The sequence below is a fragment of the Halichoeres trimaculatus genome, unplaced genomic scaffold (genome assembly GCF_033239565.1).
Source record: "Halichoeres trimaculatus isolate MK-OKI-2021-1 unplaced genomic scaffold, fHalTri1.1 fHalTri1_scaffold_2, whole genome shotgun sequence".
Lineage (NCBI taxonomy): Eukaryota > Metazoa > Chordata > Actinopteri > Labriformes > Labridae > Halichoeres > Halichoeres trimaculatus.
The window spans coordinates 26,252,539-26,274,973 of NW_027437180.1; the positions used below are offsets into that span (position 1 = coordinate 26,252,539).

Here is a 22,435-nt window from a genome sequence, read left to right on the forward strand (position 1 = left end):
GGGCTATTTTTCGGCCATTGCTACTGTTGTTATGGCACTGCTTTCTTACGGTAACTGGGCACGCTACGCAACATACTACTCCCCCTCCCCCCTCTGTCTGATTTGCGCATGAGTATGATCCGCCCCCTGGGTGTGTGGGGGTGTTCCCTGTTTTGGAGGCTCAGTCCGAGCCACAGTATTTACCTGCTGAAATTCAGAGCCGAGGCTGTGTATTGAAACCGGCTTTTTTTCAACATGCTGTCAGTGATGATATCTTGTAGTGTTGTGTAATGTTGAAGTGTTTGACTTGTAATAGAGTCAATTAGTAATTTGAGTTGGGGTTAGTTATGACACAGGGATGCCAAATTAAGAATTCTAAGTAAATCAAAATAAACAGATAAAAGATAAGAAAGAAACTAGAGAAACAAGCTAAAGAGCAGACCTCCAGCAGAATCTTGATTTAAATCATGTCCAGACTCTAGACTTTTTTTATAATCAGGAAAAAGTCCTTGCAGTAGGCACAAACCTTGAGCAGAGCTGAACTCCTGTGCTTACAGACATCTGCTCTTCAACAAATGGTTGGGTAGATTGAGAAGGAAAAGGCATTTTGGAGAAAAAAAAATCATTATCTGTTATTTATTACAGTCTGTTTGTACAAAGTTACACCTCTTGCCTATTTGCTGATCCTGTCCTGTACAACTGTGTGGTATTCTGAAAATAAAATCTTACTAACACCTTTGACTTAGTCAATAGAAAGCTTTCTGTAAGATGTTGTGGTAGGAATAGTAGTCCAAGGCTAAGTAAGTATGTGTGCTTTAGGATGACAGACTCATAGAAAATAAGATGGACAAGAATTATGGACAGACAGACAGACAGACAGACAGACAGACAGACAGACAGACAGATAGACAGACAGATAGATAAACAGTTAGATAAAACTAAAAACTCCTACAGAAATAGCAGAAATATGACTGATGAAAGAATTTGTCTCTTAGAATGTAATAATAACAACAATAATAATAATAATTCTAAAAGCATGACTGATGATAACAGTTGTGTCAATTGGAGGCACACAGGTGTAGAGGTGTATTAGATATACTAAGTTTTTCAGTGAAGGGCTTATGAAAGAAGTAGATGCTGGGTGCATCAGGTTTCTGCTCACTTACCTCAGTGAAGAGGCTCAAGACACCCCACTAATGACAGACCTGTGGTTTGTTGTCGGTGCAGACCTATTACTGAGTGTTCTCGCGGTATGGAAGCAGAGCACAGCTGCCTCTGGAAGAGCTCTTCTCTCTAATCACAGCCTCATTTATCCTGCCTTTGCTCTCTGCAATCTGGGATGAACGTGTAATGCAGTTATCGGTTTGCATTCCTATTACCGGCTATGGTGAGGAATTTTGATTGCTTTCTGTGCTGTGCAGCGCAGTGTGACAAACAAAAGACCTCATCTGAGTGAAGCAGGAAAACAGAGCATGTCCGGCCATTTCCATAAAGCTGCAATAAAATGTATTCAATCAAATAAAACACAAGCAGAGGAGGATTTTACTGTGCAACAATAATGGCCATTTCATCCTCTTGCTGCCACTAGCAACCTGATGAAAACACACACATACACACACACACACACACACACACACACAGTCACACAAACAAATACACATATACACATTTACTTATACACACACTTTCTGTACTAAAGGGAAAGAGCAAAATATCTTTGATTCAGAGGGCAATGGAGGAAGAGGTGATCAAAATTCTATCTCAAGCTGCAGACCTGTTTGCCACATACACAAACACACACACACACACACACACACACACACACACACATACTATGAGAAAATTGGATAGAGGTTGTATGAGAGAGGTACCAAGCAAAAGATAGTTGGAGGTATTGTTTGATTTTTTTTCAGTGTGTCCCTCTTTTTAACTTTTCAGACCAGGTGAGAGTCAGACTCAAAGGCGGAGAAATAATTAGCGTTGTCTGGAGGATGCTTCAAATGCATTTTCTTCTGGCTCCTCATGTAGTAGGAGACGCATCAGGTATCAGGAAAAGAGCAGCCAGGTCTCCTGTGCTTTCTTATTTTATCTTGAAAAGCATCTTTACATTTAATAAATACACAGTGAATCAACACAATATGAGGTAGATACCCAAGAAGAGTTTCAACCTTGCAAATCTCTTCAACCTCTAAATAACTGTCACATTCATGCAGTTAATTGTAGATAAGGGAGTAAATTACTTAAAGCTCCACATGACATAGTATGCTATGTGTAAGTGTTCATTTTGCCCTTGTTCAAGGTGTGTCAGTAACCCACCTTTGTTTTGCAAGAACAGCTGTACTTAAGAGACTACTTATCAATAAGTATTGTATAGTTATTTGTTTATTTATTTATTTATTTATTTGACTCATACAGACAGACAACCTTTCATGTACACACTCACAACCATGGACAATTTAGAGTGACAAATTAACTGGATGGGCTTGTTATTTGGACTATGGGAGGACGCCAGAGTATCCAGAGAGAACCCATGCATGCACAGGGAGAACATGCAGGCCCACCAGACAAACTGGGAATGAAACTGGTGACTTTTCTCCCCTGCAGCCGCTATTATTATTATTATTATTATCAATTTTGTTAGAAAATGTAAACGCCCATGCCACAAATGTGGGTTATCAAAGTCTGCTGGTAGACTTTATGGGATTGGTTTGAAGAGTGTAGTTAACATTAGCAGAGCTAGCACTATGAGCCTTCAGCCTTTCTCAGCCCTAAATTCCACCGCACATGCCACGTGCAGCTCAGCGGAGCGCTGTGGTCTTGCTCCGATTGTCAAACCCCACTGGACGCAGCGCACTGCTCCATGCCACACCACTCAATCCGGAGGGGGAGGGCTGGTCCTCGGAGAGTCACGGGCTCTCGTATGAATAGCGATATCACACGGTCACCATCCACTCCCTTAAAGGATAAGTTCGGTTTATACAGCTTTTACATTGTTTATAAAATGAAGTGGAACAAAATACTCACCCAGAAGGCTTTTCTGATCCAAGCAGTGTTTCGGGAGATATTTAGATCCAAAATGGTGCAGCAGAGGTCCGTATAATGGGATCCATCGGGGCATAGACAGCACCGCTCCTAAAACTGCATTAATCGTCCAAAAACTCGTGTTTTTCACCAATATTCCATCATGGTCCGCTCCGAGATAGTCCTCTGTTGCAGTCTGTGTCACTCCTGACAGCGGTGTGTGGCTGTACTGACCTCTGAACTGACGAAGACTTTGTTTACGTTTGCCCCTCAAAGAAAGGAGTCAGCGCTCCAGAAAGTACTGCGCATGCTAACTAATCTCTGGAGAGCCGACTGTGCATCCGCTGCACGATTTTGGATCTAAGTATCTCCCGAAACACTGCTTGGATCAGAAAAGCCTTCTGGGTGAGCATTTTGTTCTACTCCATTCTATAAACAATGTAAAAGCTGTATAAACCAAACTTATCCTTTAACTTTTGATATGTCAGTTCACACCTTGTGCTTTCTGCCTGTATCCTTGTAAAAAGGATGTTTGGGATCATACAGTATGTGGAACTTCTCCACTTCCAAGATCAGCTTCTTTACATCCATGGCGTCGTGTTGCATCTGGGACCCTCTGACCGACTGTTTACCTGATGCACGTGCCTCCAGATGCGGGGTATTTATAACATATTGGGGAAATTTACGATCAAGAGTTCGTGCATTGTGTTTTATTTTGAATCTTCCAGGTACTTCACACGGTGACTTCCTGCCTAGTGCTTTTGGAAGCGGCCGCGCATAAAATAGACCTGGGCGAGTGCACGGCGCTTCAGCAGCGTGTGCAGTGGAATTTGCCTGATAGATTACAATTGAAGATAAGTGCTTGGCAGTACGTTTCAAGGGCGTGTGCGGTGGAATTTAGGGGTTAGAGGTTAATGTCCACTTTTGAGTCCTGGATATGCTTTGCTCCAGTCAAGTGGCCATATTCAGATTAACCTCTAACTACCTACGTACAACTATCTCCATTTTTCTAGAACTAAGTGCCACTGTGCCTGAACCCTGATCAGGATACCATCTAACAGGAGGGTATCCTAATCTGGTCCTGCATTCTAGGCTACAACAAAAAAAAAAAACAGGTTGTTTCTTGACCTAAAAATATTGTTCATCAGGTTAAACAACGGGTAATTCTGGTGCCATTTAATAGCTTGGTTGACAAAATGGAAACATCCTCAATTTTGGTAGTAAAGACATCATGTTCATTCCCTCCTTTCAGAATTTTAATGAAGTAATTGTATTTTGAAAGTTAAATTGATATGACATTTTAAACAACAGAATTTGGTTGATGCTCAGTTTCCTCTACAAATTATAACATATCATTTTAATAATACATTGCTGCTGATTCTCCCACATTGCTGTCTACCTGATTTAGGAAGTGTTTGACTGACAGATATTAGCTACATCTCAGGAGGCGGTATGGGCAGCCACTGTTCCATGGTGAATTGTCGCTCCAATTATGAACTGCTGAAGTATGGAGAATCTCGGCCTCAGTTAATCCTGCCCTGTCAATAGTCATGATGTGTAAAAGGCGGTGACTTGACATATTTCTGGCATAGCCACTTGCTTTTAGCTGGATGAGTGTCAATGTGGTGGGAATTTTCTGTAAGTGCACAAGTTTACTGCCAGAAAAACAGGGGGGCTATGGGATGGAAGAGGAGAGGGAAAGGAAGCAGGCAGTGAGAGAGCTAAAGGACACTTTCTCTCTCTCACTCACACACACACACACACACACACACACACACACACACACACACACACACACACACACACACACACACACACACACACACACACACACACACACAAATGCAGACACACACAAATGCAGACACACACTTTTACAAGAACCAATCTCAGAGATATCCAAGAAAGGTCTTGGTAGTGATTGGGTGGACAGCTGAGCAGTGATAACCTACGAGAGTAACAGTCTTCAGATAAGGACTGTCTCTTGTCTGATGGCCACTTTGCTTCCCTCAACATCATTGTGCCAATGTCAGCCAATGTCACAAGTGCTGAAAAGTGCTGCTGTTCAAGTTGGACATACTGAAATTATTCAAACTAGTGACCTCTCTCTTGTCCTCGTTGGCAGACTTGCCAGACAGAAAATGTGAGAGATTTTAACGATGCTGTAACGTCAGCTATGAGCAGCATAAAACCATTTCCTCTTATTTTAGTGTTATATCTACTTCTCTAATAGATGCATGCCATGCCAATAGAAGCGTCCAATTAGTGTTGTCAATTCAAAATGCCAGAAAAAGCCAATACATAACACTGTTTCTTGCTTTTTTAATTAAGACCTGTTCTCATTTGACTTCCTGGAAAATTCAGTATTCAGAGCCGCTTCTTGGACTACATCATTGCTGCTTTTACCTCTAAAAAATCTTTTATATATATGAAATCCTTTCCCAATTAAGAAGTTGTCTTGTTAAAGTATCTCTTAACATATGTTACTTTTTGTTAACTGTTATTTATCCAGTTTGGTTTCCAAAGCAGATTTTTGCAGATAAACAGTAACTCTCACACTACAAGCTGCCTGAGACAACCAAAGTAAGTGGCAAATAAACTCCACTTAAATTCCATTTAGATAGTGCTGTAACACCTTAATGGACAAAGTGCTTTCCAATTTGCTTCTCATTCACCAGTTCCCTGACAGTCACTAGGATCAAGCTGTGGTTACTGTCTTACTGAAGGAGCTACAATCACCACCTCTGTGATAAATGGCTGACCCGTGCTGCCTCCTTAGCCACAGCCTTCCACACACGTCTGATCTAATAGCCACTGGGAAGCTCCATTCATGCAATCAGGTGGTTACCCTGCTCTGTAAAGCGATTCAACTATCAGCTTTTTTAAGAATAACAGTGTTAAGAAAACTACGTGGTGTGTACATGGCTGTGGCAACAACAGGGTGTAATTAACCAAGAATAAGTGAGTCAACAATAGCTCCGGGTTAATGATGTCAGTGTGTGCATAATAAGTTTTACTGAAAAATTCAGTGAAAAGTTAGACTCTGCCAGTCACAACAGAGAAGAGTGAGCTCCACGGATGCTGACAGCTTTGACGTTTGTCAATCATGACACTGGCAAGTACACACACAGAGAGGGAACAATCAAAACGGTTGGAAGTTGAGGGGTGGCTACTGGCATCACTTGTGTGTGTGTGTGTGTGTGTGTGTGTGTGTGTGTGTGTGTGTGTGTGTGTGTGTGTGTGTGTGTGTGTGTGTGTGTGTGTGTGTGTGTGTGTGTGTGTGTGTGTGTGTGTGCGCGATAGATATTGGTTTTCAGCATCTAGCTGCAGTATGGTGTGTTGTAACACCCACACTTCCAATGCACCAGCCTCAGTGGTTATGATATGATATAGTGCGCACAGAAGTTCCACTTTTACCATTCTCGCATTCTGCCTGTTCTGAGCGGTCCTAAATTATGTTCATTTATGTGCATTTAATTTCACATTCCAGCCAGGCAGGCAACAAAGAGTGCATTTGATGGATTGCACTATTACGCTTCTGTGAACCTCCAGTTGCCTCTCTAAATCCTCTCGTTGCCTCTCCTTTGCGAGAAACATTGCAGAGTGTCTTCAGAAATCCTCTTTAATAAATTCACATTGATTTCAACCTATTTTTTCTCATTTGAAATTTCTGTGCTTTGACATCAATGGTTATTACTCACTTGATTAGGGAGCCTTTGATTTCGTTTTTTAACACTTCTCCTATAAGCTATCACCAGTGGTCTCAGCATTTCATGCTCCATTACAGGCTTAAGCAAGAGAATAAAACATCAGACTATAACCAATAGAGCAACCTGTTTTGCATTGTGTGATAATTTGCAATGCTTTTACTTTGGCTGCAATAAAACAACTCTGGATGAGAAATTTGCTCTGAGTGCTTGATTCACATCACAGCAACAGAGCAGGACTTTTTATGCATTAATGTTGGTTAGTATTATGAAAAATGTATGGCTAATATGCTTTATTAGAAGAGTAAGATGTGTCTTGTTTGTGAAAACAGTCTTCATGTCTACTCCATCCTTTAAAAAAACTGGCAGCTTTAAATAAAATGGCAGAACTCCAGAAACAGAATGGAATTTGACTTTTATAAGCCTGATATATTTGGGTGATCCTAATGAAATATAGTGCTTCTTTAACGTGAAATTACACACTGACAAGGTGAGATTGCCTCCAAAGCTTTGAGCTAACTGCTGTGCTTCTTTTTCACATTAAGAGGAAAAATCGAGTTAAGTTGAGCACACTTTTAAAAGGTGTTGAAGCCAGACAGATGACAATTGAGGGAGATTAATGGTCCCTGACCCCGGAGAGTAGGAAGTTTAAACACTCTAGTAGTGTTTTATTGACATTGGAGCACTCACTCTGCCATGTCAGGTTAACACTACATATGTCTCTCATGGCATCTGAAAGGCCCTATGGATGTTTTTTTAACAGTGATAACACACTTCAAATTTAATTATTTATAAACCATTCAATTTTTTTTAAAGCTTTTGCTTCTGATGTGTAATGATATGATTTCATTGGCTTCAAACTCCTCTTTACTGTAGGAAGGCAGCAGATAATTACTTTCTTTTCCCACATTGTTCCCCCCGTGTTGACTTACTCTTCAATAAAGTGACTCATTGTGCTTGTGAATATTTACTATTGTTGGAAATTAAGTGCACTCTAGGTTTTGTTGTGAGGCGCCATGCAGTCATTCATGAAAATAGTAGTTGGAACAGTGCACGCTCATTAAAGGCAACCAGCTAAATCTAAGCAGTTGAAGCTAATTACTTATAAAAACTGCTGAGCAGATGCCTGCTGCTGCTGCCATGAGGAGACGCCCTTTCTTTTCAGGGGAGAGCCACAAGCCAACACAACATCGTAAACAGTTTATTTTTACACAAACAAAACACTTCTGAGCCATCAACTTCATTGTTTTTTTATTTATTTATTTTTTTGTAATTCATTTTGAAGTGGTTTGGAGAGGTAGCTTGTATCTAGTCTTAGATTTAGTTTTATCAAGTGTACCAAATAATTATAGGCAGTCTCTGAACTCACTGCATGGTTAAATTTTACATACACACACACACCTAACAATGTGACAATTCAAAAGAAAGTGTGTGAAAACTAGGACTGCAACTAACAATTACTTTGTTAATGGATTAATATGACGATTGTATTTACAATTAATCGATGAATCAAGGAAAAAAGGATGAGAATGCATATTAGCAAAATTTGCAAAACCAAACATACGTTGTTATTTTGGTCGATGACTATTGTTTGCGTAAAGAGCTATACAAAGAAACAACATATTTAAACATAGTGTAAGCTGACCAGATGCTACATTTGTTAAGTTTAACAAATGACATAAATGTATTGTCACAAAATAGTTAAATAAATAAAAATGTGTCCTCAATCTTTTCACTTGTAGGTCAAACAGCTCACCCCCTCTCCCCTACCACTATCTGTAGCAGCTAAAGCTAATGTTGTCTCAATGAACTCCTTGTGGTTTTCAAATGGGGTGACGATTTATTAAAATACTAAACAAGTCCCAAAAAACATACCTGCTTTTCATAACATATAAAAAGGGTGAATGTGGTATTTTGTAGCTACCCACCTCACTGTTGAGCTCCCTGGCTCATCATCAATGAGCCCAACATTTTTATGCTTCAAGTGCTGGATCATTGTCGTCTTACTGCCGTGTCATGCAAGGTCATTTCTGCCAATGTTGCAATAAACACACTGTGTGCTTTTACTCAGCGTGAAATACTCTCAAACTCTGGAAATTTTTAGATGAATGGTTTCCTCTGGCTCTGCGTGTTTACTTGTTTCCCTCACCTGCCGGCTCGGCTTCTCCTCTGGCACGCTGCTCTGTTTACATGTGACACATACAGCCGCAGCCCAGGTAATCTACACTCCAGTCAAGTAGGTGGCAGTAAAGCACCTTCAGCTAGTTGCCAACTGCTAAATAATCCGACAAAAAGGAAGAAGACAAATAAACTGAAGACAAGCTAATACTGTCATGGCACAGCACAGTGGATCAATTATGGAAAAAAAGTTGTCAATGCTTTTACTTATTGATTTTTATTATGGCCCAAACATTGGTGTTTTGACTCAAAGTCAAGTTATGAAAGCTTTCAGAAAGTAAGGAGAGAACTGCACAATTTCAAACAAGGAGTTCTTTATTTAGAAAATATGTGCAGTCATGACAGAGTCAAAGGAGATTATGATTAACTGTCAGTTTCTGTTAAGGGAAGCTATGTTTTAGTTGCATGCTAATTTAGAGTGGCATGAAAACAGTAAACTGACCCCTGTGACTCCTGCTCCAGGTCCCAAAAACTGCACTTCTCTGAATGGTCCCTGGGGCAAGGGGCATCATCCAGTTAGTAAAAATGAAGCCTATGTGGAAGTGCTAAAAGTTGCTGTTAATCGAGAATCCTCTTGAGGCTGGCTGCAGAAAGACCGGAAGTCATGTACACACCCAGCCATAAAAACAGACTTTTAAGGCATTAAAAAGCATATTTACAGCCTGGTTGAAAAAAATGGCTTGGGTCTTAATCCATGATTTCACTATCGGCACACACTGTACGGTGAGTGGTTTTTTTTTTTAGAAGTTATTAGGATCGTGTGATTGTCCAATCAGAGACACAGCTCAGGTCCCGTGACTGCAGAGCGCCCTGTTGCTGTTCAAAAGGAAACTCACAGCCGGTGTCATATCAGATGTGGCTGTGTCTGCAGATTGGCTTCATTTCACTGTCTCAGGAACAGACGGATGACATGATGTAGACTACGTCCATGTTTTATACAGTCTATGCCCTGGGGCTTGGTTAAAAACAGGGGGGGTCTAACTGATTAAAGAATGATGTTTCAAAACAACTAATTTCCTTGTTAATTAAACAGAAATGTAAATAGAAATCATTAACTTCTACTAAAAGTAGACACAACCAAAACTGAGCACTTTGTATTTTAGATAGCAAAATGAGAGATAACAGAATCTTTAGGCACATTATATCAACAACCACTACCTTTTATCACTGTTTCGTAGATCAAATATGACAACCTTACAACATCAACTGTCACCATGCTTGTTTACATCTGGGCACAAGAGTACCATGTCGTCTTCAGCCAAGACTAGCGGCCAGGGCTGAATTAACATGTTAGAAAAAAAAAATATGTTGCCAGCATTTGGGGCCTACAACAGTGATGATATCAATAACATATTTCACTGTTTAGTAATCCTGGTTCTGACAAGCAAGGGTGAGAATGTTTGATTGACACATCAGTTAGGTATGTCCATTAGACATGTTGTACAATAAACATTTTTTCTCTACAGCTAATTTTACACTTCAACTGTACAAGGCAGGAATATTGATGTAACTCACCAATTAAAACTTCTCAAAAGCCATAGTTTGAGTCACTGGACCTGACCCACCAAGCATTTATCCTTAAATCACTTTTTTGAGCAAAAATTTCAGGACTGCGAACAGATATGCCTAAATCAATTTGAATAGCCATAAGAAATGACCAGGGGTATTTTAATCAAAGTTGTTCCCGCAGATTCATTTTAACTGCAAAGAAAGAGAGCTTTATCTACTTATCACTTGATGCTGTCAGAAAGTAATGATTCACATAAATCCATGAGGATAACACTTACATTCTGATGTGTTCAGCCAAAAATTAGGACATAATTACTTACAAAAGAGGATGAAAGAGAACATTCAGTAATTGTCTTTTCTCAAGGCCATAGATAGAAAAGGTTATGGACATGAGCAGTACACCATCCAGGCTGAATTTCACATTATCTATCACAGTGCATGTATCTCACAGTGTGTTCTACCAGCTCGCAGCCTGACATGCATATGAATGAAGCTCTGCAAATTGTCTTATCAAGCAGCAGGTAACCACTTGATGCTGGAGAGCACCTTTCCAGGAAACCTTCCCTTTGTCATAACCTCTCCAAAACCCCTCCCGGTATAATCCCACTCCAATCTCTTCAAGGTGGGATTTGTCCGGATCAATTTCATAATGCATTATTCATTTTAAGAATTTAATCAAATATCTCCACCACCAATCAGCCCAACCCCATTCCTCCCCTAACCCTCCCTCTACTCTCTACCCATCATATCACTGATTGTTAGTGTCACCTGCAATAGCAGATTATCAGCCAAATGAATTACTGGGTCACAGGTGAATTAGACGCTTGGCTGACTGTAATCTTTTTTCCTTCTTTGGCAAAAGTAGCTTAGTGTAAGTTAGTTTTTTCTGTCTTTTTTGAGAGCGAGGGGAAGAGCGGAAAAGTGCTTGAGAAAATCCCCTTTCTGCCTGGCTTCCCGCGGGTTTCTGCAGTGTAATGGTTTCCTTTGAGAGGCACTGGTGGAAAGTGCTGATGCTTGTTGGCTTGTGTATATATGTGTGTATAAGTGTGAGTGTGTAAAAGCAGCTATTTTCCATGGCTAACTGAGCCACTGATGAGCTTGCCAGCCAGACCAGGCTCTTGTACAGTGTGTGTTTTTGTGTTTCTGCACGTGTGTGAGCCTTTGGGAGAGTAGCATTCATAGTGCTGTGTTTGTGTGTGTGTGTATATGTGTGTGTCATTTTTCATGCTGGGTTTATGCAATTAAAACACAACAGTTGGTCAATTGAGATAGATTTAGTACAGAGTTTGATGACAGTAATTTATAACTTTCCCCTTCTGCCTGTGTAAACACTGAAGTACTGTATATCACTGCGTGAACAGCAGTTTGCCTCTTAGTTTGTTGATGAAGATAATGACACATTGCTTTCTCTTTCCTCATCACACCCAGGAGAACTAAGGAGCAAATAAGTGCAGGGCAGAAGGATGCTTGTCGCTGCTTTGTTGTCTTGTTCTGTTGGTGCAGATGGAATTATATGATAATCAGAAAGCAGCCTGCGCATTATTTCCCCTCTGCACGCCCAAAGAGGGTGGGGAGCCTTTTAAACATCTCGAAGAAGCATTTTTCCCCTCCCCAGGAAATACAATTATATTTGTTTTGTTCTTATCTTTTTTTTCTGTGGAGTCTTATGTGCTATTCATGAGTGTACACAACAGCAGCAACACAAAAAAACAGAATCTGAATCTATTCATCTGCCACCTCCGAGCCACCAAGGACAAATTCTACTTTCACAGAAGCAGTATATTTAGTTCAAAAGGCTCTTTTGTTGATGATGTTCCACATCAACTGGCAAATATGTCATTTAGGCGACTAATACGTCTGCTTTGTGCTGTGGAACAAAATAGCTGGCAGCACTTGCGCTTCTCTCCCTCTTTCCTGCATTTTTTTGTTTTAAACGTCAAGTTGGTTGGATCTGTGTAAGATCACAGCTCCTGTTGTGGACTTAGCTTCAAGTTATCTCCCAAGGAAAAGGGCTGGAGAGCTTGTTCTGAAACGCCCACACAGTAAGCACAAGTGTGCTGCCGGAGCTTTTAAGCCACAGTTCACGGCGCACCTATTGCACCGTAAGCGACACACACACTCACACAATCACACCTGACACTTGGTCTTGTGGCTTTTCAGGATGTGGTTGCCGTACCACTTTGAAGGAGGATGAGGAAGAAAGCAAAAGTAACATGCATAAGAACCGTGCACTTAGTTAGACATGAGCACAGTTTTCATAATGCTGACTACTCTTTGTAAAAGCTGTTCACTGTAGGGTTTAACTAAAGTGAAAGGGGGTAAAGCAACACCACTCTGTTGGGGAAATTTTGCAGGAAACCTACCCACCCACACAGAGCTCCAACAACCCCCACCACTAATTTGCAACAGAAAAATCTATGTAACATGGTTTTGAATGTCTTACAGTGAAGGCTAAATGCTCCCAGCTCTCGGCAGAGCTCATTGTGCCCAGACATGTATTTTCTGCATGGCTGCAGTGCTCTGCAGATTCAACTGTACGGTAAAAGTCATTGAGGAGCAGACTTTCTACAAGATATTACGGGGCATCAATCCCTGTCTGTCTGCCTGTCTCGGCTGTTAACCACCTCTGGGCTGCACCATTGATCTCAGTAATTGTCTCCCACTCTTCAAAGAGAGCTGAGAGTTGGTTTGATCCGAGCTGTTTACTTTCACAGCCCCTATAGCCCCACTCTTTGAAGAAGAGAGCGATCAACCACTTCAGGCATGAGCTAGCATATTAGAGCACCATTACTGTGCATGTGTTTGGATGTTTGTGTGTGTGTGTGTGTGTGTGTGTGTGTGTGTGTGTGTGTGTGTGTAGTAGAGAGAGAGTGTGTGAGAGCGTGTGCTTGTGAGAGGGGAAAATAGAGCGATAGTAAGCAAAGTACAGAAGCAGACCCGGCATAGCCTGTAGCCTCACAGGCCCGGGGGTTAGCTAGCAGCTTTCTGCTGTTGCATAAGACCATGGAACATTCCCTGTTTTCTTTCCTTGGTATGTGTAATGAAATTACAACACAGAACTCTCTGTTGTGTTGTGACATTGCTGTGTACAAAGTTGCCGTCTGTCTGAAAAACGTTTTCCTGATGCAAACACCCAAGAACAGAGCCGGAAGCGAGATAACACAGATCATTTGACAAACAGGATGTTATACTTAGCAACATGTTTTGTTGGAGATAAAATGATAAAGTTCATCCTCCTCTCACACTATGTGCAACTTCTCAACATCACAGCATTTGCAACTTAACCTGCAGAGTCACAGTACAGGAAGTTGCTTACCACACAGCCCCCCAATCAGCTCTTACTTTGTAGAAAGGTCACCAATGTTTTTGTTGTTGTTGTTGGTTAGCCTAAGCTACACTGGACATTTTCTCCAACAGTAGTGGAAAGTAAGAATTTTAATTCAACTGTAGTTCAATAAAACGTACAGTACAGTCTTTTTGAACAAAGCTAAAACTGTCCAATAAAAAGTGGTGACAGAGCACACACAGGTAGGAAAAACATGTTTATTTTGATCTAGCCTCCTTTTTTAACATATTGTAATTTTCTAATCTTGAAGCTATCAACAGGTGTCATTCAGCAATTAAAACTCAGCAACAGACACACTTCTCACTCAGTATGGAACTAAATGAAATTTACGCTGAAGCGCATCTTCCTGGGAAACCTCCTTTTTCTGTCATCACCTTTCCAAGACCCCTCCTGGTGTAATCCCACTCTTATCTTTCCTTGATGGGATTTGTTTAGATAGATCTTATTAAGTTTGTTATTTGCATCATATTTTGTAGCCTCTTGAAATATAACTTCAAGATTCAAACAAAAACAGGAGGCTGACTGGACCACTTTTGTAAGTACAAAGACGACGTATCGGAAATAATCACTTTGCTGGAGCCAAGGCTTTCCTTCAGGTCTTAAAGGTGAAGGCCTGTACCCAGTTCTCTCCAAGTTCTGATCACTTTAAGGGTCTTGCCATCTCAAGCACTCCTCTTCTTGTGTACAACGGCAGCAGTATGGCCTTTACTTTCAATGACAGTATGATTTCCCACAAATTGTTTGAGTAGAGTTTTTTCAAACTCAGTAAAGTTCTGTGAGACCATTCTTCTGGCTTCACTCATGTTTGGTGTCAAAATTCTCCTCAGCAAAGCTGTCCTCAATTCCATTCCAGGTTTTTAGAATCACTGTTAGGCTAATGGGCTGTGCTCCCACTTAGGCTAATGAGTTGACACAGGTGTTGTCACTGAGGCTTACTCCAGGACTTTATAGTCTGGGCCTAACTAAAACAAATGTAAGCTCCACTCATGCAAGCTACTTAAATGACCCAGCTTCGCTAGTCTGACTTAGACCTACACCTGACCAACAGCCTTGTCTGTGAAACCGGGCCAAGAAGTATTGTACATGTGTTGAAACAGCCAGTTTTGTGACCTGGATGGATGGATGGATGGATGGATGGATGGATGGATGGATGGATGGATGGATGGATGGATGGATGGATGGATGGAACATGTGAATTTTTAAGTGTAAAGAATACAGTATTCTGAACAAATATGCAGAAATATGTGTTGTATAAAGCACTAGTGTTTGGCACTGTAAATCGTACCTTGGAGATTGCTGGTTTGTTTGACCTTTGTTTTAGCCTGGCTCTTACATGCTTACATAAAAAATAGAGATTTTTAGAACAAAGTTGTAAGAGGAAAACATCACAAATGTATGAGTGAAAGGTCATAAAGTTGCAAGCAAAAAGTCTTAAATTTAGGAGAATAAAGTTATGTTTTGAGAATCATGAGTTATTACAAAAGAGTTATTATTATGCTTTGCCATGTTTTAAACATGAATGTAATGTAACAATACTGAATGTTCATACTTAACGTTTAAAAGTTCTCACACCATTAGATATCCATGTGTTGTGCTGAATCTGTCTGTGAACTGCTCAAAAAAACTGTCTTAAATACATCACAAGCTCTTCACGGGATTGACACAAAACTAAATGATGAGGTCATTGTATTAGGACCTCCTAACTGGTTTATGATATGCTGGAGGGGTGGGCCTCAAACACCAAGGTCTGTCCATAGTAACCCTTCCAAAAGGCGTTTAGAGGGCTGACCAATCAGAGGGATTGGGTAGCCGTAAAGAGACAGCAGCTTAAATCCTTAGATTAGATTGTGAAATAACCTGAGAAATATCAGAAAGGCAGCCAGACTCCTGCTTTAAAATGAGGAATGAGGATCATCTCGTGAAGCTTTACTCCCCTGCTGCAGGCGGTTGGCTGCTTTTCTGATGAAATAACAAATTAAGATTAATGAAGGGTCATTAGTTACCATTTAAAAGTTCAACATTTTCAGGTTCCTATTATGTAAGTGTGATAGGACACAAATTTTGGTTGTTGTTTGTTTACTTCCTGATACAACCAGTCATTCTTAGTTTAGTTAACATTGGTGGACAGTGAGCAGGCAGGCCTGCTTAAAAAGCTCACATTAAGTAGCTGATAAGAGACACTTGCTTACTGTGAGTGTATGATCGTATGGATTTTCCTTATATGCTGACCAATAGGAAACAAGATTGATTAAAATGTAACACCAAACAGCAAGTTTGCTAGGCTGTAATTCCAGTACAGCTCTCGAGTCAATAGAAGGGATTTGAATGGGGCTGTACAGTCTTTGGACCTGAAACCGAGTCATGTTTACAGACTGTGAGTGAAGAAGCCTTGATTTTTATCACCTTCTCTGCAGTGAGGTTAGCCATTAAAGTTTATGGACCAAATAAGAGAGTGTAGGGGGAAGGCATAGTGTGCTTCCAGTGAACCAAGGGCAGGCTGCATGTGCCAAAACTTGAGTTTCATTTCCCTCCTACCTGCAGATAGATGGACACAGACTCAGGTATCTGATTTTCCATTTACTCAAGCACATCCTTATCATTTTTGGAGCTCTCTGTAGTGCTTGGAGAGTTCTCTCAGACAAACTCCAGTTGTCTGAGAGCTGGCCAAAACCCAGAGAGGCGCAGCCAAACTGTGACTGGATAAACACAAGTAGGAACAAAGGAAGGGAGATGTAAAAATCTAACAGAGTGGTGGGATGGGCTTCTTGTTGGGGGGACATGCATTGACAAGCTGAAGAATGTATGTCAGAGCAGGAATTAACACCCAGCTTGTAGCGCTGTGGAGGTTTTTTTTTTTCATCTTGTCTCTGACAGAGAATTACGAACACCCAGGAAACTTGAACCGTTCTTTTGTTTTCTGTGCAAAAGAGGGATATTAACGTGTCTGCTGCTTTGCAACTTTTATCATAAATGGCTCTATAGATCTCTTCAGACTTAAAGTGCTGCAGGAGGTGAGGTTATTAAAGGAGTTTACCCACATCTCACAGCAGTCGGCTCTCAGTGAGTATTTACCTCTCAGGCTGAAAAAGTCCAGCTTTTTGTTTTGAGAGCTTACAGAGTGTTTGAGTCTGGTGCAAAAATGTGAAGTTACTCATAAGTGAGTCACTTGATACTATTTCGAGAAGGAGAAAATATCACATGAAAGAAGTGTTTTCAGTGCAGAAAGCTGCAAGTATTGTCTTTATCTCCTGTAGATCGTAGTGTTTGGATCATGTGTGAGTTTGTTGTGTTTTCGCTTGTAGCACACATGAATTGTGACATTCTCTGATTGAAAAGAGGATTCCACAGCCCTAGAGAATAAAATATTGTGCTTCAGAGCACTACAGATAGACAATGGTAAAAATAGCAGACTGGTAAATTTATGCAGAAAGAAATCTCCAGGTTTCAAAAAGCAGAGACTTAATATTCAGTAAGTGCATCACTGTCAAAGTTGGCACATTGGGCAGGGATAATGATTGAGTTTGTTTGTCATTGTAGTTCATCTTTCTGCACAGTGAGCCTTTTCCTCAAACAGCTGGCTAATTAAACCAACTACATTGAATATTGACAAAACAGCACCACTGTAAGTCCAATTTCGGCATCACACAGATATTAAAATATTGATTCAGCCTCTAATCAAGGCACTGTGCTGCATGCCTTGTTGTTTTTCCTCTATATTCCACTTCATAAGCCAGTTTAGATATGGATTTTTCTTAAACCATCCACGTGTTCTCATGGTAATTTGCACTTGTTTGACTCCAAAGCCAGATAAGAATAATCACAGAATTATATGAGCACAGAAGTTAAGTCATGGAAAGCTGCGCCAATTAAGAGCTCTCTTCCATAATTTTACACCCAATAATCTTACTTGAGTTGAAAAAAAAGATTAAGGTTAAGCTTTCATTTGTTCAAAAGCAGACCCAGAAGGCATTCATCTCTGCTTTTTGTTTTACAGTAGGCGTTTCTCTTTTATTCATCTCATAAGTTATTCACAAAGCAGACAAATTAATACAGATGATCATTAATTTCATGGAATTGCAAACAAAAAAGACACACATAAAAGTGTTTTGGCTTGCAGAACAAATCAAAAAAGATTGGCCAGTCTCGCATTGCTTTCAGTGCACACACACACACTCCACAAAGACAAGCATGACTAACAAAACAACAAATATGCAGCTGTGGAAAACTGTATTGTGTACTAAAACACTTAAGCCAAAGATTTTGGTTACAATTTTGGAAATGCTGACTCTAACTTTAGGCTTTTCTGGTAAAGAGGCTGTGTTGTTGAGGCCTCACCACTTGGCAAACAGCTCCAACATTCCCACCTGTCAGTCAAATTAGCCTTACACCCTTACACCCACATCAAGACATAACTGTTTATGCACCAGACTGTTGGCATACTCGTTTCTTGCTGATAATGCTGTAAACGTGAGCATCTCAATATGGGCACTTATTGGGTTTACTTGGCTTTCTGGAAGATTTCAGAAGCTGTAATTTTTTTTTGCGCTTCCACACTGACTTGATTTTTAACACGGGAGGCTGCTTGGTGATGTTGTTTGTCAACGGCAATAACTTGAAAAAAAAAAAAGGATCCTGACAAGAACAGGCAGAAATTTTGAAGTCACATGCAAAAGGTCAATAAAAAGTAGCTTTCATACAAAATACACTTTCCCATGTTCAATTCTGTGTGGTAAACATTTTTTCACTTTGTAAAAGTAAGAAAAGGTGTCAAAGCTGCTGGGTCACCCCTTTCATGTAAGTTCTCTGCAGTGCAATAAAGAGACCGATATGGAAGGGCACAACTTTGAATGCAGGTCAGAATGTATCTCTGTCTCTCTGCCCACACGCTTTGTCTCTTTTCTTTTGAAGAGCTGGGGTATGAGGTCAAGGTAGGAAAAGCCTGACAGCAATAAGACGAGAAACTCTGCTGACAGTGTGCATGTTAGACAGCTGGGAATTAGAACATTAGCTGTTCTGGGAAAAACACAACAACCTGGTTTGCCTGAGTTTGTCTGGGTTTGGAGGTGACTGGTTGTCTTAGCTACTGCCCTCTATTGCTCTGAAAACATCAGCTGCTGGCAGCTTCATGGTGTGTGTGTGTGTGTGTGTGTGTGTGTGTGTGTGTGTGTGTGTGTGTGTGTGTGTGTGTGTGTGTGTGCGTGCGTGTGTGTGTGTGTGTGTGTGTGTGTGTGTGTGTGTGTGAGGGTGGGTGTGTGTGTGTGTGTGTGTGTGTGTGGGTGTGGGTGTTTATAATAAAGCAAAAAATAAGAAATTAAAATCATGAAACACCCGGCCATTACTCAACTTTCTAGGAGCCTGAAACAGTTTCACAGTGGTAACTAGAGAGCGCAGACCTCCGCCAAGTATATTGTGATTGTTACGCAACACTTAAGTCCTACTTTAATGTTATACTCCCTTTCAGCAGACTGTCTGCTATTATTTTAGTGTAAGTTGCAGGTTTGAACAATAATTTGTTACCTGACAGTGTTGAAAATTATGATTAAACAGTAAATATTTCATATTACGGATTTCAGTATCCAGAATATTGCCGGGACTTGGATTGTACTTTTACATTTGTCAGAAATTATTGTGACCTTGCCTTGTATAGTTTTGCAAAGCAATCCGACCATTCATCGTGGAGTTATGTACACAAAAGGTGAAAATGGCCCCATCTCCCAATGATAAAAAAAAATCCTTTTAAAAAGTCCTGGATCCAGACAGTGATCCGGATGACCTCCAAAATTGAATCACTTCTTACTTCTCTCATTTTTAACATTTTCTGAAAATTTCATCAAGATATGTTTGTTAGTTTTTGAGTCATGTTGTTCACAGACAAACAAACAGAAAAACTCCACCCAAAATCGTAACCTCCCTGGCGGAGGTCAATATCTCCTGCTCTTAGTGTGAAATGTTAAACAAATCTCCTTATCTCAGTGTGCTTTTCATGAACTCACAGTTTGAAGGTTGTTAAGTGTGTCAAACATTTTGAACTTCAAAGTAAAGTTGGGCAATTAAAATGGCCATTTTTGGGGAGCCTTTTTTCTGAGCAAGCTTTGATCTTGGATTATTTGCCTAAGCTGTTATCCAACATACATTTCAATTTCTGTAAAGTCAAAAGAAATTTAAATTATAGTAACTTTTTAATGAAAAAAATAGGCCCACGTTGGACTTGAGCTATGGCTAAAATAACTGACCATCAACAAACAAAAGATGTATTTCATGTATTTCACAAAAGAAAGTACATAAGTACAGTTGTTGGAGTAAGCAGTGAATTCACAGGCAGAAAAGCATCTTGGGTAATCTTTGTAGGTGTGAAAACAACTATCCATCTTTCTTAGAGTGACTCTTTGCCCTAAGTAATAAAGGCAGCAAGAACACAAAAAACAGTGTTTCCACCCACACATACCCCCCACCCCCCACTCCCCCTCCTGTATTAAGAAAGGCGTGCGACTCATCACCATGACCTCCAGTGCTCTATGTATTCCAACATAACACTTCTCTTTTTATATGTGCTTACAAATGTCAGCTGTCTGGGAGGGAGTTGCATGTGCATGTGTGTGCTTTCTAGTGTTTGTCTGCATGTCTCATTGTGTTTGCTGGTGTACCTGCTTGGAGTGATAAGGGCCAGTGTGGAGTGTTTCCTTTGTTCTAGCTGAAATACTCATACCCTACTGTGCCAGCTCGGGTGAATTAAACCCTGCTTAATCTGAGGTTTAAGCTTAGATAGTTAAAACCTAAGCCTGGTGTCAGTGTGTGGGATTGTTCCTTATTGTCTACATTTCTCAGAATGGATTGTTCTGCCTCTGTGGGTGCGTGGTATCCAAATTAGTCAGAAAATACGTTTTAAAGAGAGTTCAAAGGTATCAGACACACATCCTAATGTATATGTTGCACCGTGTGGTCTGAATACATGCTAATTTAAGTCGCCATAACAAGTGTTCCTTTTCCTGTCGGCCATCTGAGTCACAGGCTGCAGCCATGGTGTGTCACACAACTCTGTCTCTGTCTCTCAGTCTCCCCCCTGCTCTTCTTCTCTCTCCTTTTCTCTCACTCTTTTTGTCTTATACGTCTTCCCTTACTTCTTCTCCCTCCCTTTTTGGGCTGCCTTCTCAGTTCTCTACCCATTAATTGTTCGTCTTCCTTCCTCTCAGTCTCTTCCTCTTCTGCGACGCTCCACCAGCCTGCCTCCCTCCCCACTCACCACCTCTGCTGCTTGTATTTGCCGACTCCCTCCCCTCTCGTGGCTCCCTCCCCCTCCTCCTTCTCTCTCTTTTTCTCTCTCGCTGGTCTCTCGCTTACTGTCAAGCCAGCCACAGCAGCAACAGCGGTAGCGCCAGTAGCTCACTCGTGCCAGTTCTCAGTCACAGCGGAGGCTGCAGTACGTGTGTGTTTGTGTGTGTTTGTGCGTTGCGTGTTTACTATGTATGTATGAGGCCGGGGTGCTTTCTGCTCCCTCAAGAGTGAATATCTCTCTCTCCACGGAGTTACTCTAACTGGAGACTGGAGGAAGATATGTAGGAAGATGTACTGGAGCTCATTAAGAGGAAGAAGGAAGACATAACACCTCCTGTCCTCTTTCTCTCTCTTCTTAAATTCACTCGCTCGTTGTGCCGGCCTTTCTTCGTGTCTGTAGCCCTCTGACCCTCACACTGGTGTACTGGCTTGCTGCTGGGATTGTGTGCATCATAACTGTAAGTGGACTTCTTCTGTCCCTGTATCTGTATGTTGTGTTTTATCTCTCTCATGTGTCAGTCTTAACTTACCACCTTTAAATTTTCTGCTGGAGGGCGTGTATTTGCATTTCTGGATAATTGGCACAACATGACATCTCTAATGACTTAATCCGGCCACTTTGTGAGGCCCTATACATCGTGAAGACGTGTGTATTTATGAAGACATTAGTGACTTCCACGGTTTGTGTCTGTGTGTTTGGCTAAAACATAAAATCCAGCTGCTGCTAAAACTGTCACTGCTGCCATTTATATAAAATGCCATTTGTCAGTGAAGCATATGAATGAATCTCCCCTCCTCCAGGTATTCTCTGCAGCCTGTGTGTGTGTGCATGTGTGTTGGTGTGTGTGAGTGAGATCCAGACAGGCAAAGGGGGTGATGATTGAGAGAGTTAGTGTGTGTTCATGTGTGTGTGTGTCACTCTGTCACTCAGGGCATGGAGGAAATCAATAGATGTACAGCTTGAGATGGACCGTTTACCTCTTCCAAGTGATGGGCAGACACCGTGGCCTTCAAAGGTCCACAGACAAGTGCTGTGAATTGTCTGCAGACGTGCACTTTGTCAGCTATGCGTGCTCCTGAACAAGTGTCTTTCAATTTCTGTGACTGATCTATTGTGCTCGCTTTTTTTTTCTCAAAAGCTCGTCTGTTTGTCTTTTCAAACCATTGTGTTATTAATCTCTGAGCTGTAAAAAGTGTTGCTGGCAAACAACTGTCACATCATTTGGAAAACTCGCCAAGGAGATCGTAGATCAAAAGTTTCTCTTGTAGGTCGCAACTGTCATGGTCAACAGAAAGCAGTCAAATGAGCGAGCAGGAGCAGGCGAGAAAACGGAAAAAGAAAAAAAGAGTGTCAGAGCGTGCAAGGAGGGAGCAGAGCGAGACCATCATAATCAATCCTCCATGATCCTGGAGGAGCATCATT

General features: G+C 41.0%; 1 protein-coding gene across 3 annotated transcripts in view; it reads left to right on the forward strand.

Annotated features, from left to right (window-relative positions):
• inpp4b (inositol polyphosphate-4-phosphatase type II B) overlaps nt 1–22,435 on the forward strand; it is a 158,742-nt gene that overhangs the window by 39,267 nt on the left and 97,040 nt on the right. The window contains exon 1 of one of the 3 annotated variants that reach the window (XM_074686810.1): nt 21,129–21,470. The exons of the other annotated variants lie outside the window; for them this stretch is intronic. The gene's annotated coding sequence lies outside the window, so the exon portion shown is untranslated. Of the gene's footprint in view, nt 1–21,128; nt 21,471–22,435 lie in introns of those variants that run through there. 3 annotated transcript variants of the gene reach the window in all.